The sequence below is a fragment of the Camelus ferus genome, chromosome 5 (genome assembly GCF_009834535.1).
Source record: "Camelus ferus isolate YT-003-E chromosome 5, BCGSAC_Cfer_1.0, whole genome shotgun sequence".
Taxonomy (NCBI): domain Eukaryota; kingdom Metazoa; phylum Chordata; class Mammalia; order Artiodactyla; family Camelidae; genus Camelus; species Camelus ferus.
In genome coordinates this window covers 70,841,596-70,854,333 of record NC_045700.1, presented here as the reverse complement: position 1 = coordinate 70,854,333, position 12,738 = coordinate 70,841,596, and positions in this window count along the sequence as shown.

Sequence of the window (12,738 nt, the reverse complement as noted above, 5' to 3'; positions counted from 1 at the left end):
CTTTCCCCCAGAAGCCATCTTCCTAGAACACTGACAGTGCTCGTGGCATGCTTTGATCATCTCCAGTTGTTCTCCACTGCTGACCAGACTGTCACAAACTGATCTAAAGCAATTAGGCAATTGACAAATACAGCAATTGACATGTTCTTTTAATAAATATCAGCAGCCTCCGCCAGTTAAGAGTTAGGTCAGGCATCTCACATGGCAAGTTCATTGTGAGTGGACCCGACACTCTGATGGCAGAATCATCTAACCTTCCGACTGGACAAGTGACAACATCCTCTGGAAAAAAGGCAGTCAGAACCAATAATGCTCATAGCACTGCCCGCTGGATTCCTCCTCCTTATTCAGAAAAGGTTCATAGGTCTGGTGTCATCTTTCTAGGCAACCACCTTACCTTATTTCTAACATCCCCTATGCCAGTTAACAAAACCTTAAGATGGAGTTTTAGAAAATCACTTGAAATGTTTAGGGAACAAATTTTTAAGTGTGAATTCATGATTTGGATTCTTCAAATGCAAATTTACTACACCTGGCTACATCTAGGGTACACATAAAAATTAACTTATGTTTAAATATATCATATAGTTTAATACAAAATTTCTAAAGTATTTTAAAGTAAATTACTACACAGTAAATGGAACAGATTAAGAACAAACTCAGCATTGCTTCCTAGATTCATCTCAAACAAATCCCCACATCTCTGCCACCCCACACCAAACACACACAGACACAGACACACATGCTCTACACTAGACACACCAAGCTGCTTCCTGCTCTTAGAATTTGGCAGCTACTGTCGCATTCAGGCATTTCCATGTTCTGCTTCTTTCTTGCCCCTACTTCTCTAACCAACCTCTTCCCTTTCTTCAAGACCCACTTTAAGTATCTCCTATTCAAGATCCTTTGGGAATCCCTTTCTCCCCAGCTGTGGATTTGCTCACTCCCTCCTCCATGTTCTAATGGTATCTGGTACGAACCTCTACAGCTGCACATTCACAATGGTATTGTGTTTGTCATTACTGTCTGTGTCCCTCACTGGAAAATACACACCGTAAGTATCATGATTTACTGTCTTCGGATCTCCATCACAGTACACCTGACACATGGTTGGGATTGACAGGGATTGATGTTTGGGACTGAGTGGATATTTATTGAATAGGGGAAATAAAAATGGAGGTCTTAGAACATTTCATTGTTAACTTTTTTCTGCCTAGGAAAAGCAGAGACTTTCCTAATATGTTCTCAGCAAATGCATTTCTCAAAGACAAATTTGTTTTTTTTTTTCTTTCCAGACTTTCAAAATGTCATAAAACATCAAAATTCCTTTTTTTTCACCTTTATGTGAATTTTTTTTTGAGCTATAGTTGAGTTATAATATTATTTTAGTTTTAGGTGTATAACATAATGACCCAACTTTTATAGGTTATACTCTAAGTTATTACAAAGAAATGGCTATATTTCCCTGTACTGTACAATATACCCTTGTTGCTTATTTATTTTATATATATTTAGTTTGTATCCCTTAATCCCCTACCCTTGTCTTGCCCCTACCTCCTTCACTCTCCCCATTGGTAAACACTAGTTTATTCTCTATACCCGTGAGTCTGTTTCTGTGTAGTTATACTCATTTGTTTATTTTTTAGACTCCACATATAAGTGATAACATACAGTATTTGGCTTTCTCTGCCTGCCTTATTTCACTAAGCGTAATACCCTCCAGTACTATCCATGTTGTTGCAAATGCTAGAATTTCATTCTTTTTCATGGCTGAGTAGCATTCCATTTTATATTCACTCATCTGGGTTTTTTTAAACATTTTTTATTGATTTATAATCATTTTACAATGTTGTGTCAAATTCCAGTGTTCAGCACAATTTTTCAGTCATTCATGGACATATACACACTCATTGTCACATTTTTTTCTCTGTGAGTTATCATAACATTTTGTGTATATTTCCCTCTGCTATACAGTGTAATCTTGTTTATCTATTCTACAATTTTGAAATCCCAGTCTATCCCTTCCCACCCTCCACCCCCCTGGCAACCACAAGTCTGTATTCTCTGTCTATGAGTCTATTTCTGTCCTGTATTTACGCTTTGTTTTGTTTGTTTGTTTGTTTGTTTTTGTTTTTGTTTTTTAGATTCCACATATGAGCAATCTCATATGGTATTTTTCTTTCTCTTTCTGGCTTACTTCACTTAGAATGACATTCTCCAGGAGCATCCATGTTGCTGCAAATGGCATTATGTTGTCGGTTTTTATGGCTGAGTAGTATTCCATTGTATAAATATACCACATCTTCTTTATCCAGTCACCTGTTGATGGACATTTAGGCTGTTTCCATGTTTTGGCTATTGTAAATAGTGCTGCTATGAACATTGGGGTGCAGGTGTCATCCTGAAGTAGGGTTCCTTCTGGATACAAGCCCAGGAGTGGGATTCCTGGGTCATATGGTAAGTCTATTCCTAGTCTTTTGAGGAATCTCCACACTGTTTTCCACAGTGGCTGCACCAAACTGCATTCCCACCAGGACATATTTCACAGAACTAGAGCAAATCATAATAAAATTTATATGGAACCATCAAAGACCTAGAATTGCCAAAGCATTACTGAAGAGAAAGAAAGAGGCTGGAGGAGTAACTCTCCCAGACTTCAGACAATACTATAGAGCTACAGTCATCAAGACAGCATGGTATTGGTACCAAAACAGACATATAGACCAATGGAACAGAATAGAGAGCCCAGAAATGAACCCACAAGCTTTTGGTCAACTAATCTTCGACAAAGGAGGCAAGAATATACAATGGAATAAAGACAGTCTCTTCAGCAAATGGTGTTGGGAAAACTGGACAGCAGCATGTAAAACAATGAAGCTAGAACACTCCCTTACACCCTATACAAAAATCAACTCAAAATGGATCAAAGACTTAAACATAAGACAAGATACAATAAACCTCCTAGAGGAAAACATAGGCAAAACATTATCTGACATACATTTCAAAAATTTTCTCCTAGAAGAAATAAAAGCAAGAATAAACAAATGGGACCTAATGAAACTTACAAGCTTCTGCACAGCAAAGGAAACCAGAAGTAAAACAAGAAGACAACCTACGGAATGGGAGATAATTTTTGCAAATGAAACCGACAAAGGCTTGATCTCCAGAATATATAAGCAGCTCATATGACTCAATAAGAAAAAAATAAACAACCCAATCATTCATCTGTTGATCGACACTTAGGATGCTTCCATGTCTTGGCTATTGTAAATAATGCTGCTATGAACAATGAGATGCATGTCTTTTTGAATTAGAAAACAGCAAAGTTCTTAATGTTATTTCATAACACTTTTTACTTGACTTCTTCATAGAATTTATGTATTTTAAAATGTGAGTTGAATTCAAAGTAATAGGTGTAGACAACTGATGGAGAATTTTACTTTAACACTTCCTGTAACAAGTCACCTAGTGCTGAGAAGCTCTGTTGTGGGCGTACTGTATAACATCCTCTGAGGCTACAGCCTTCTGCACTGGTCAGGTTCTGAAAAAGGAAGCTATGTCTTAAAGAAAAACATTTTTTGCAGATACTAACTACTATATACAGAATAGATAAACAACAAGTTTATACTGTATAGCACAGGGAATTATATTTGATATCTTATGGTAACCTATAATGAGAAACAATATGAAAAGGAATGTATGTATGTATATGTATGACTGAACTATTATGCTGTACATAAGAAATTAACATAACATTGTAAACTGACTATACTTCAATAGTAAATAAATAAGTAAAAATGCAAAAAAAAAAAAAAAGAAAGAAAGAAAAAAGAAAAAAATTTTTTATCCCAGAAAGATCTGGAAAGTCCTCCAAGACAGTTTTAATATTGCATTTTAAGAGTAGAATCTGAAATGCATCATAAAAAAAAAGGTTCTACTTTTTCTCATCAGATAAATTGACATTAAGCTTAATGGTAGTCCTTGGCCTTTTGGAAGAATAATCATCATCATCAGCTTACTTTGAAAGTAAAGCAGTGCTTCTTACTCACACAGTTTCTGTGTAGAATTATAACATCCATGTGAAAATATTTTGCAAACAGTAACACCCTCTACAAATGTAAAGTCTACCGTGACCAGTGTATCACCACTAACAGCAGCAGAACACACCGAGCAGTAACAGTAGTAGTAGTAACTAATGCTAGTAGTAGTAGTATTACTACTGCTGCTCCTACTACTATTATACTACTTTTAATAATAACAATAATAACAGTAATAGTAAAGCAGTGACTAAGTTCTGTTTTGTTTAGTTGCTTTTTCATTTTTGGTAAATAACTTTATAGCACACAGGGATCCAAAAAAAGTAGAATTTGGTTTATAAAAAGACATCAAAGAAAGATGGCCATGTAAACATGCCAAGCAACAGTTCAACATACATTTGAGATAATTTTCTAACACAGAAACACTTAAATCTGGGTTATCAGTCAGTTTTTCTGTCCTTTAGGGACAAGGAGAAGATTTCTTTTGCATTTTGATATATTAAAGGATGTGAATTAATAAGCAATACAGTCCTTCCTAAATAATCCTATACATAACAATTATACCAAAACTGCTATCACAGTTCATCTTGTTGGGTTTTGGTTTTTTTTTTTAATGAATGCCTTGAATGTTACATAACTTAGAATGTAGATATGGTCATCCAAAATATTATTTACTTGGCAGGTCACTTCAAACTATTTTCTGAGTAAACACTTGAGGAACAAAGAGTTTTCACCTTAACCTATCATCATTCCTATGTAGAGCGATTGACCCTCTTGAATCCCTAAGCCTCAAAAAATCTAAATAATAGACTGTGATTGCTTACAAGGCAAAATAAGCCTGTTAAAGGGATAATTCATTTACCAGATTTTACTGAAATATTCACAGAATTATTTTTCTCTACATCTTCTATAATAAATATTAATAGTAAATATCCATAGTAGTCAAATAACTATTAAAATCATTGCATGTAGCAAGTGAAATTGTATATATGATATGTAGCAACTATTTAACACATTTTCATCTAAAATGAAGTTATCTGAAAGCTCACTACACCTTAAAGCTTCTTTATTGTAAGAGTTTTGTGAAGCCCATGAAAATGCTTCTAGCCACTCACCATAAAAAATTAATAAACGTTAATCTCAGTTAAATCGAGTAGGGAGACCAGAAGGGGGAGCTCTCACATCCTGCAAGGGTAGCAGAGTCCCACAGGAAGAAAGACTCCTTTTCTGACAACTCAGCCAGTGAAAAGCCCTGGACTCTGTTTATTCTAGCCCTCCTTACTTCCTTTCCCCTCTATAAAAGTATTCTTCTTCCCTTACATGTGGGGCCTTGCACATGGCTCGCCATCATTGTAGACCCTGAATTGCAATTCTCAGCTGATCCCAAATAAACCCATTTTTGCTGGAGAAATAACTGTCGGTCTATTTGTTTTAGGTCAACATTTTGGTAGCCCATACGGGGACCAGAGAAGATCCCTGATAACTCTCGGGCTGGGGCAGTACCCACGACGGAGCCCGTTAAGTTCACTGCTCTTCTCGCTGACCCTGGAGTTTGAAGGGATCTCTTTTTCCTGGATTCAAGTTTCCACCCTCTTTACATTAGAAGCTCTCCAGCCCTTATTCAGGATCTATTTTAAGGTTCTGACTTTCTGGTTAAGGCCTTATTCTATATATGAGTACTCATCTGGCACTTTGGTCTGATTTTGAGATCAGGCTGTTTCAACTGAAATCGGCTTTAAAAAAAAGGCCTTCAGCCCATTCCTTCTGGAACAGGGGCTGCTTCACTGAAACTGCCAGTTCAGCCTTCAGCGTTTCTTTGGAACAGAGGCTGCTCTATGGGAATTGGCTGAGAGGCCTTCAGTCTGGCTCCTCTGACACCAGGATGCTCCCTCACAATTGGCTGGTGTTAGGCCTGCTGTCTGAGTTGTAGGTTGTTTGAGATATCTGAACTGTTTAAGCTGTTTGAATTGAGTTGTTTGATCTGTAAGCTGTTGGTAAATTATTCTTTTTCTCTGGAGAAAAACCGCTGAGAAATGGGATCCCAGTTATCTAAATATTTTGAGGCCACCCCCCCCCCCCCACCTCCAGGGACTCTAGCTGATTTCAAGTTTAAAACCCACTGTCCTCCCTCATGAACATTTCTGACTAAATGGACTGACCTGACCAAAGGCAACTCAGAATATTAATGGCCATTATGGGGAACTTTTGAAATCCCCAAACTTAATTTTCTTAAAACCAAATTGTACTACAATAGCTCTAAAATATCTAGAACTTAATGAAATGCCTATTTTAATCAGTATTTTGAGGCTTCCAAACCTAAAATTGCCTCTCTGCAAGACAAGATTTTAAGATTAACTGAGGTAAACAAAGAAAAAATGGCTCCTAAAGCTTCAGGCTCTTCTTCCTCAGCTTTGTCTCAGGCACCACCTCCAGTGCCATCTCCCTCCCTTAAATGTCCTTAGTTCCCCATACTAATTCTCTCTCTAAACTTCCCTTTTTCTCTGAAACTCTCCACATTCCCTTTCCCTCTGAACTTATCAGAACCTGTCCCTTTAAGATTAAGCCTTCTGAGGATCCAGAGGCTAAACCCTTAATTTCTTCTTATTTTTAATGGATGTACTGGGGATTGAACCCAGGACATCATGCATGCTAAGCATGAGCTCTAACAACAAGATATTTCCCTCTCCCTCAAACCCTTAATTTTTTATATTCCCTGGAATAAAGCTGAACTATGAGCCATAGTCAAGGATTTTCCCAAAGTAATCAAGGACACTCACAGATTTGCTGGGGAATTTAATATAGTCATTCAAAGTTATCAACCTAGTTTCTCTGACTTATATCAGCTAGTTCATATGCTTGTCAGTGAAGGCCAGGCCCACTATTGCATGAAAACAGCTAACTGAAAAAAATCCTAAAAGATCTCTGGAATTACAAAGAGGAAACCAGCCCACTACCACATTATCAGGCTTGGACAACCACTAAGGGACTTCACTGAGCAGTTCCTAGGGCTTTCCCAAAGCCTATTGATTGGAACAAAATTCAGGCTTGCACACAGAAATCTGATGAACCTATTCATGACTGTTACAACTGAGTTCAGATTATTTTTAAAGAAAAATCTGATTTTTCTTCAGCAGTTGATTCCACCCAGGTGGCTTTTAACACTAAGTTTATAATGGGTTGAACCAGCACCTTTCCCTTCAAGTAAAAAATGCCATAATGGAAATTATGTCCACTCCAGATTTAGTTAATCTGGCAAGCCAGCTCTCCCACACTCTAGATGAGTCACCTCAAAGGAAGACTGCCAAAATCTTCATCTTCAATTCCAGCAATTGAAGGTCCCTAAACAAAACCAAAACCCTCCTAGTTTCTGCTATTACTGAAAAGAGCTAGGACACTAGAAACAAGATTTTACAAATTCATGCACTTCAGACACCTTCAGCCCTCTAACCACCCTATCCAGCAACCTCCCAATTCTCAGCGATGGGGCTCCAAGGAATTATAGGGGCTCTTCCCAATCTTTCCTCTTAATCAGCTTGGAGAAACATTTCTCCTGACTGGGGCTGAATCTCTTCTAGCCCTAACTGACACCAGAGCCACACACTCAGTGCTAAAGCCTACTGTTATAAAGCAGCAGCTGCCTTGGAGTACTTACACAGTTCAAAGAGTGGGGGTCTCTAATGAACCTCTTGAGGTCTCAACCTATTCCCTTTTGTTGAGGCCCCTTGAGACATACACACACCCTTTTCTCCTTAGTTCCTCCTCCTCTATCCATTTATTAGGCTACAACTTCTCAGAGAAGTATCATGCCAGAATTTCTTGCTCCCAAAGGGGGGAACTAATTCTAGACTTTGAGTTATCCAAGCAGCCAACCAGGTGAATTAAATGACCTTTTGAAGTCTTTGATTTGCTCTGTCTCTCATGGCGCTAGAAATGATTCTGGAAACACTGATCATTTGTCCAAATTGAATCAGGAGTTACCATCCTCCTTATGGGCAAAATCTCCAACTGATATTGGCAAAATTCACAGCACACCTCCCATCAAAATTCAAACAGATCCTTCAAAACCTCCTCACAGAATTAACCAATAACCTATAAGTAAAGACGCCCTTCAATGCATAAAGCCCATAATAGAAGACAGCAAGGCTCAAGTCCTTCTTATCCCTTGTACTAGTCCCTGTAATACTCCTATATTACTGGTGAGAAAACCTAAGGGCCAAGGGTAGTTTTGTTCAGGACCTCCAAGCAATAAACAACTTTGTTATCCTTGACACCCTGCTGTTCCAAACCCCCTACACGTTATTAATATCCATTTGCACCAGAGTAAATTCTTCAACTGATTGATGGAGTGAATGCTTTGAAATTCTGATTAAGAAAGCTAGCCAATACCATTTTGCCTTCACTTGGGGAGTAAAGCAGTTCACCTGGACAATAACTAATGCCTCAGAGTTTTAATAGAGAGTCCTTATTTCTCAGAAATCCTGAAGGCTGATCTGGGTGATATTAAGTTCCCAAGAGGTTCTACTTTGTTGCAATGTGTGGATGACTTGCTTCTTTGCTCTCCATCTCAAGCCTCCTCACAGGAAGGCACCACCCACTTGGTAAAGCTTTTAGCCTTAAAAAAAACATAAGGTCACTAAGGAAAAACTGCAGTTTACTCAAACCCAGCTTCGATATTTATGGCATCTGATAGCAGAGCAAGGGTTACACCTAGATCCAGATAGACTTCATGGTGTCCTAAGTTTCCCAAAACCCAAAACAAAGCACCAACTGCAAGGTCTTCTCAGGCTAGTTGGTTATTACCAAAATTGGATTCCAAATTTCTCTCTGATGGCCAAACTTCTGTATGTTTTACTAAAGAACACCAATCCCAATCCAATTTTATAGGAAGAACCAGACAACATAGCTTTTAAGGCCTTACAGGAGAGTTTGATGAGCCCACCTGCCCTTGGGCAGCCCAATCATCATATCCCCTTTTTCCTTTTCGTATATGAAAAGGGAATGCTCTTGGGGTATCTCACCCCAAAACATGGGGATCTCCATGAACCCATAGGGTATTATAACCAGAAATAGGATGCTGTGACAGGGGGATACCCACCCCTTGCCTTACAGCCATTATAGACTTCTGGTTAAGGCCACCAAGAAAATAATTGTGGGATCCCCTTTGACCACTGTGTACCTCATACAGTAGAAGGCCTCCTCAATTCTCATCACACACAGTTTTCAGACGGCTGCCTCATCTCCTGTAAGGTCCTTTTGTTAAATGCCCCTTACATAATTCTTTTACATTGTAATAAACTTAATCTTGCAACTCTCCTCCCCTCCCCGCCAGCAATGACAAAGTCCCTCACCACTACTTAATTTTTACGGGTCACCTCTGCAGGAAATACCTTTAGGTAACACTGACGTCTCATGGTTCAATGATGGCTCTTATTTAGCAGGTGACAATGGCAAACAGTGTGCTAGGTGTGCTACTGCAACTCCTTTTGATGTTGTGGAGGCAGCATCTTTACCCATGACTACTTCAGCCCAACATGCAGAATCACATACACTCTTACACAGGTTTGCACTTTAGCCAAGGGCAGAAACCCCATTATTTTTACTGACAGTAGATGTGCTTTTGGAGTACTTTTATGATTTTGGAATGTTCTGGAAGCAACATAGCTTCCTTATTTCCATCAGGAATAAAATTTAAAATGTCTTCTATGTCCAGGAATTATTGGATGCAATACTTTTACCTGGCACTTTAACTATCATTAAGATTCTGAGGCATTCTAAACTTGAGTCTCTGGAAGCTAAGGGAAACCACCTTGCTGACATCTCCACAAGGAATGCTGCCTTTGAAGGAACCAATAACAGCCAAACCTCTGTCATGGTCCAAAGGGATATTTCCCCAAATGATAATTTAGGAAAATCGGCCAGAGAAGCCCAACAATTGGCCTCAAAAAAGGAAAAACAAGATTGAAAATTCAACAGTTGTTGGTTTCATAAAAAGAGAAAGCTCTGTTTTGGACCAAATAACAACCTAGTCCTACTGGAGACTCTAAAATTCCCACTCCTCACCATTGCACCTGCACTAAACCATTGTTCTACTGACAAAAGGAGAGCCTTCATAAATCAGTATCAGTAGGGAAACACTAACAAGGCTGCAAAAAGTACCTATCTCCTTGTTCCACTTGTCTGAAATACAACTCAGGGATTCCTGTCCATACTGCTCCCAGACATTTTAAACTGCTCAATGGACTATTCAAACTCTAGCAAATGGATTTCATACAGCTTCCTTCAGCTCATGGCTATAAATATGTTTTTGTCATGGTCCATATGTTTTCATACTTAACTGAAGACTTCCCTTGCGGACAGGTAATTGTCTCTTCTAAAGTCCTTTTGGAAAAGTAATCTCAGCCTGGAGAACACTTCTCCAACTTCATAGTGATGGAGGAACTCATTGGACACACTAACAGCACTATTAAGACTCAATTGGAAAAAAATTTTTTTTGGCCTCCATATATCTTGGCCAAAAGCACTGCAGTTGGTCTTTCTAAATCTAAGCTCTATGCCTTCTAGTTCGGAACTCATAAACTCTCACCATTTGAGAGAGTCACAGACACTCCATTATTACTTCTATGAAAAATAAGCATGTTTTGGTAGTGTCTTTCCACAGGCACTCTTAGGAGACAAACACCTTAAGCATCATACCTTGAAACCTGGAGATTTTGTCTTTGGGTAAAAATACCTCCAGAAGACCTCACTGGGTAGGGCCTTTTAAGTACTACTAACCAACACTTGTGCCACCAAAGTCCAGGGAACAGACTCTTAGATTCACATGACACACTGAAGAAAGCACCAAACTCTGACTGGAACTGCAAATCATCTGTGACCTGAAAGTAAAGATTTTCCAGAATTGAAGCAGATGACATTTAATGAGACAGCTTTCCCAAGATATCCAGACCGGGCCTGTTGGAAGTGTGTTGCCAAACCTCTGATGAGGACTTAATACTTCAGATAATCTCCAACATCTATTATCTTGACAACATATGGACATTAGATAAGAACTGCTTCAGAGCTCTCCCTCAAACATGACCTCAGTAGGTTTCCAATCCTTGTGCTTTCCCTCCAAGATGAGACACTACACCCGGGAAAGGTCCTTCCCGGCACTGAGGGTCAAAATGCCATTGAAACTGGGAAACCTGACCCTCAATCAGTGATGCCTTCAGAGAAAGACCTTGATCAAAAGGGAAAACTGTAAAACATTAATAAGCAAAACCTCAGAGTTGGAAGACCAGGAGGAGAAGCTCTCATGGCCTGGGACAATAGCAGAGCCCAAGGATAAGAAAGAATCCTTTTTTCTTAGCAACAACCTCAGCCAGTGAAAAGCCATGGACTCTTTGTTCACTATAGCCCTCCCCACTTCCTTTTCCCCTCTATAAGAGTTCTCCTTCCCTTCCTGTGCCAGGACTTGCATGTGGCTCACCATGGCTGCAGAGCAGTAACTATAATTCTCTGCCGATCCCAGATAAACCTATTTTTGCTGGAGAAATAATGGGCAGTCTATTTGTTGTAGGTGAAAGACACACATAACACATGGATGTATGAGTGTGAGTATATGTGATATAGTGTCTAACCCAGGTTCATCAGCTGTTCTATAATCTTCTCTTCAAAGCATGGGAGTATAAATACTTTTTCCAGGTCATTTTCAACGGGAAGCAATGTGTTTTTCTGAAATAGGCCCTTGGCATCTTCCTAGTTATTGGAATAAAGACTTACTGTTACTTGCCCTTGAAAGAGAAACATCTATCTATTTCTACCACCAAAGTTAAAAGCAATATCAAGTTCACATGTTGCAACTAGCACCTTTCATCTAACTAGGTCAAAATTTTTAATCCAAAAGTGGATTGGGGATCTTGCAGCAAAGGCAGAGTGAAGTGGTCAGCAAATCTTCTCTCCAAAAAAACTATAAAACTGGGCAAAATTGTCCAAAACTACCAATTCAGGACTCTAGAAATCAACCAAAGGGCAACAACAAATTTAGAAATGTTTATTCATGAAAAACTGCTAAACCTTGGATAAGAATAGGGGCTCTGTGGCATTCTTGTCTGGAAGGAAATAATAAAGATCAGAGTGGAAATTAATGAAGTAAAACAAAAGATAGAAAAAAATCAACGAAAACTAAAAATTTTGTTTCTTTGAAAACATCAACAAATTGATAAATATATCAGTAAATCTATACTGACCCCCCCAAAAAAAGAGAAAGAAAACACAAATTACCAAAATCAGGAATGAAACAAGAGACATCACTGCCAACTTCAGAGATACTAAGATGATTTATAATAGAATATTATGAATAACGTTATGCCAACAAATTAGACGATTTAGATGAAATGACAAATTCTTAGACATAATTACCAAAGTTGACTCATGAAGAAATAGAAACTCTGAACAGATCTAAAACAAGCAGAGGCACTGAAGTATTATCTAAAAATCTTCCCACAGAGGAAAGCCCAGGCCCATGTAAATTTCATCAAATATTTTGAAAATAATACTAAGCCCACACAAATGTTATGAAGAATGCCAGAAGTGATCACTAAAATATGCTCATTCATGAAATAAATCATGAATAAATCAACGTAGGTAATTCAATCTGGCCTATCAATCATGAAAGTTCCAAAATACTTTTTAATCATAAGATGCTGTCTTGAATGTTGCT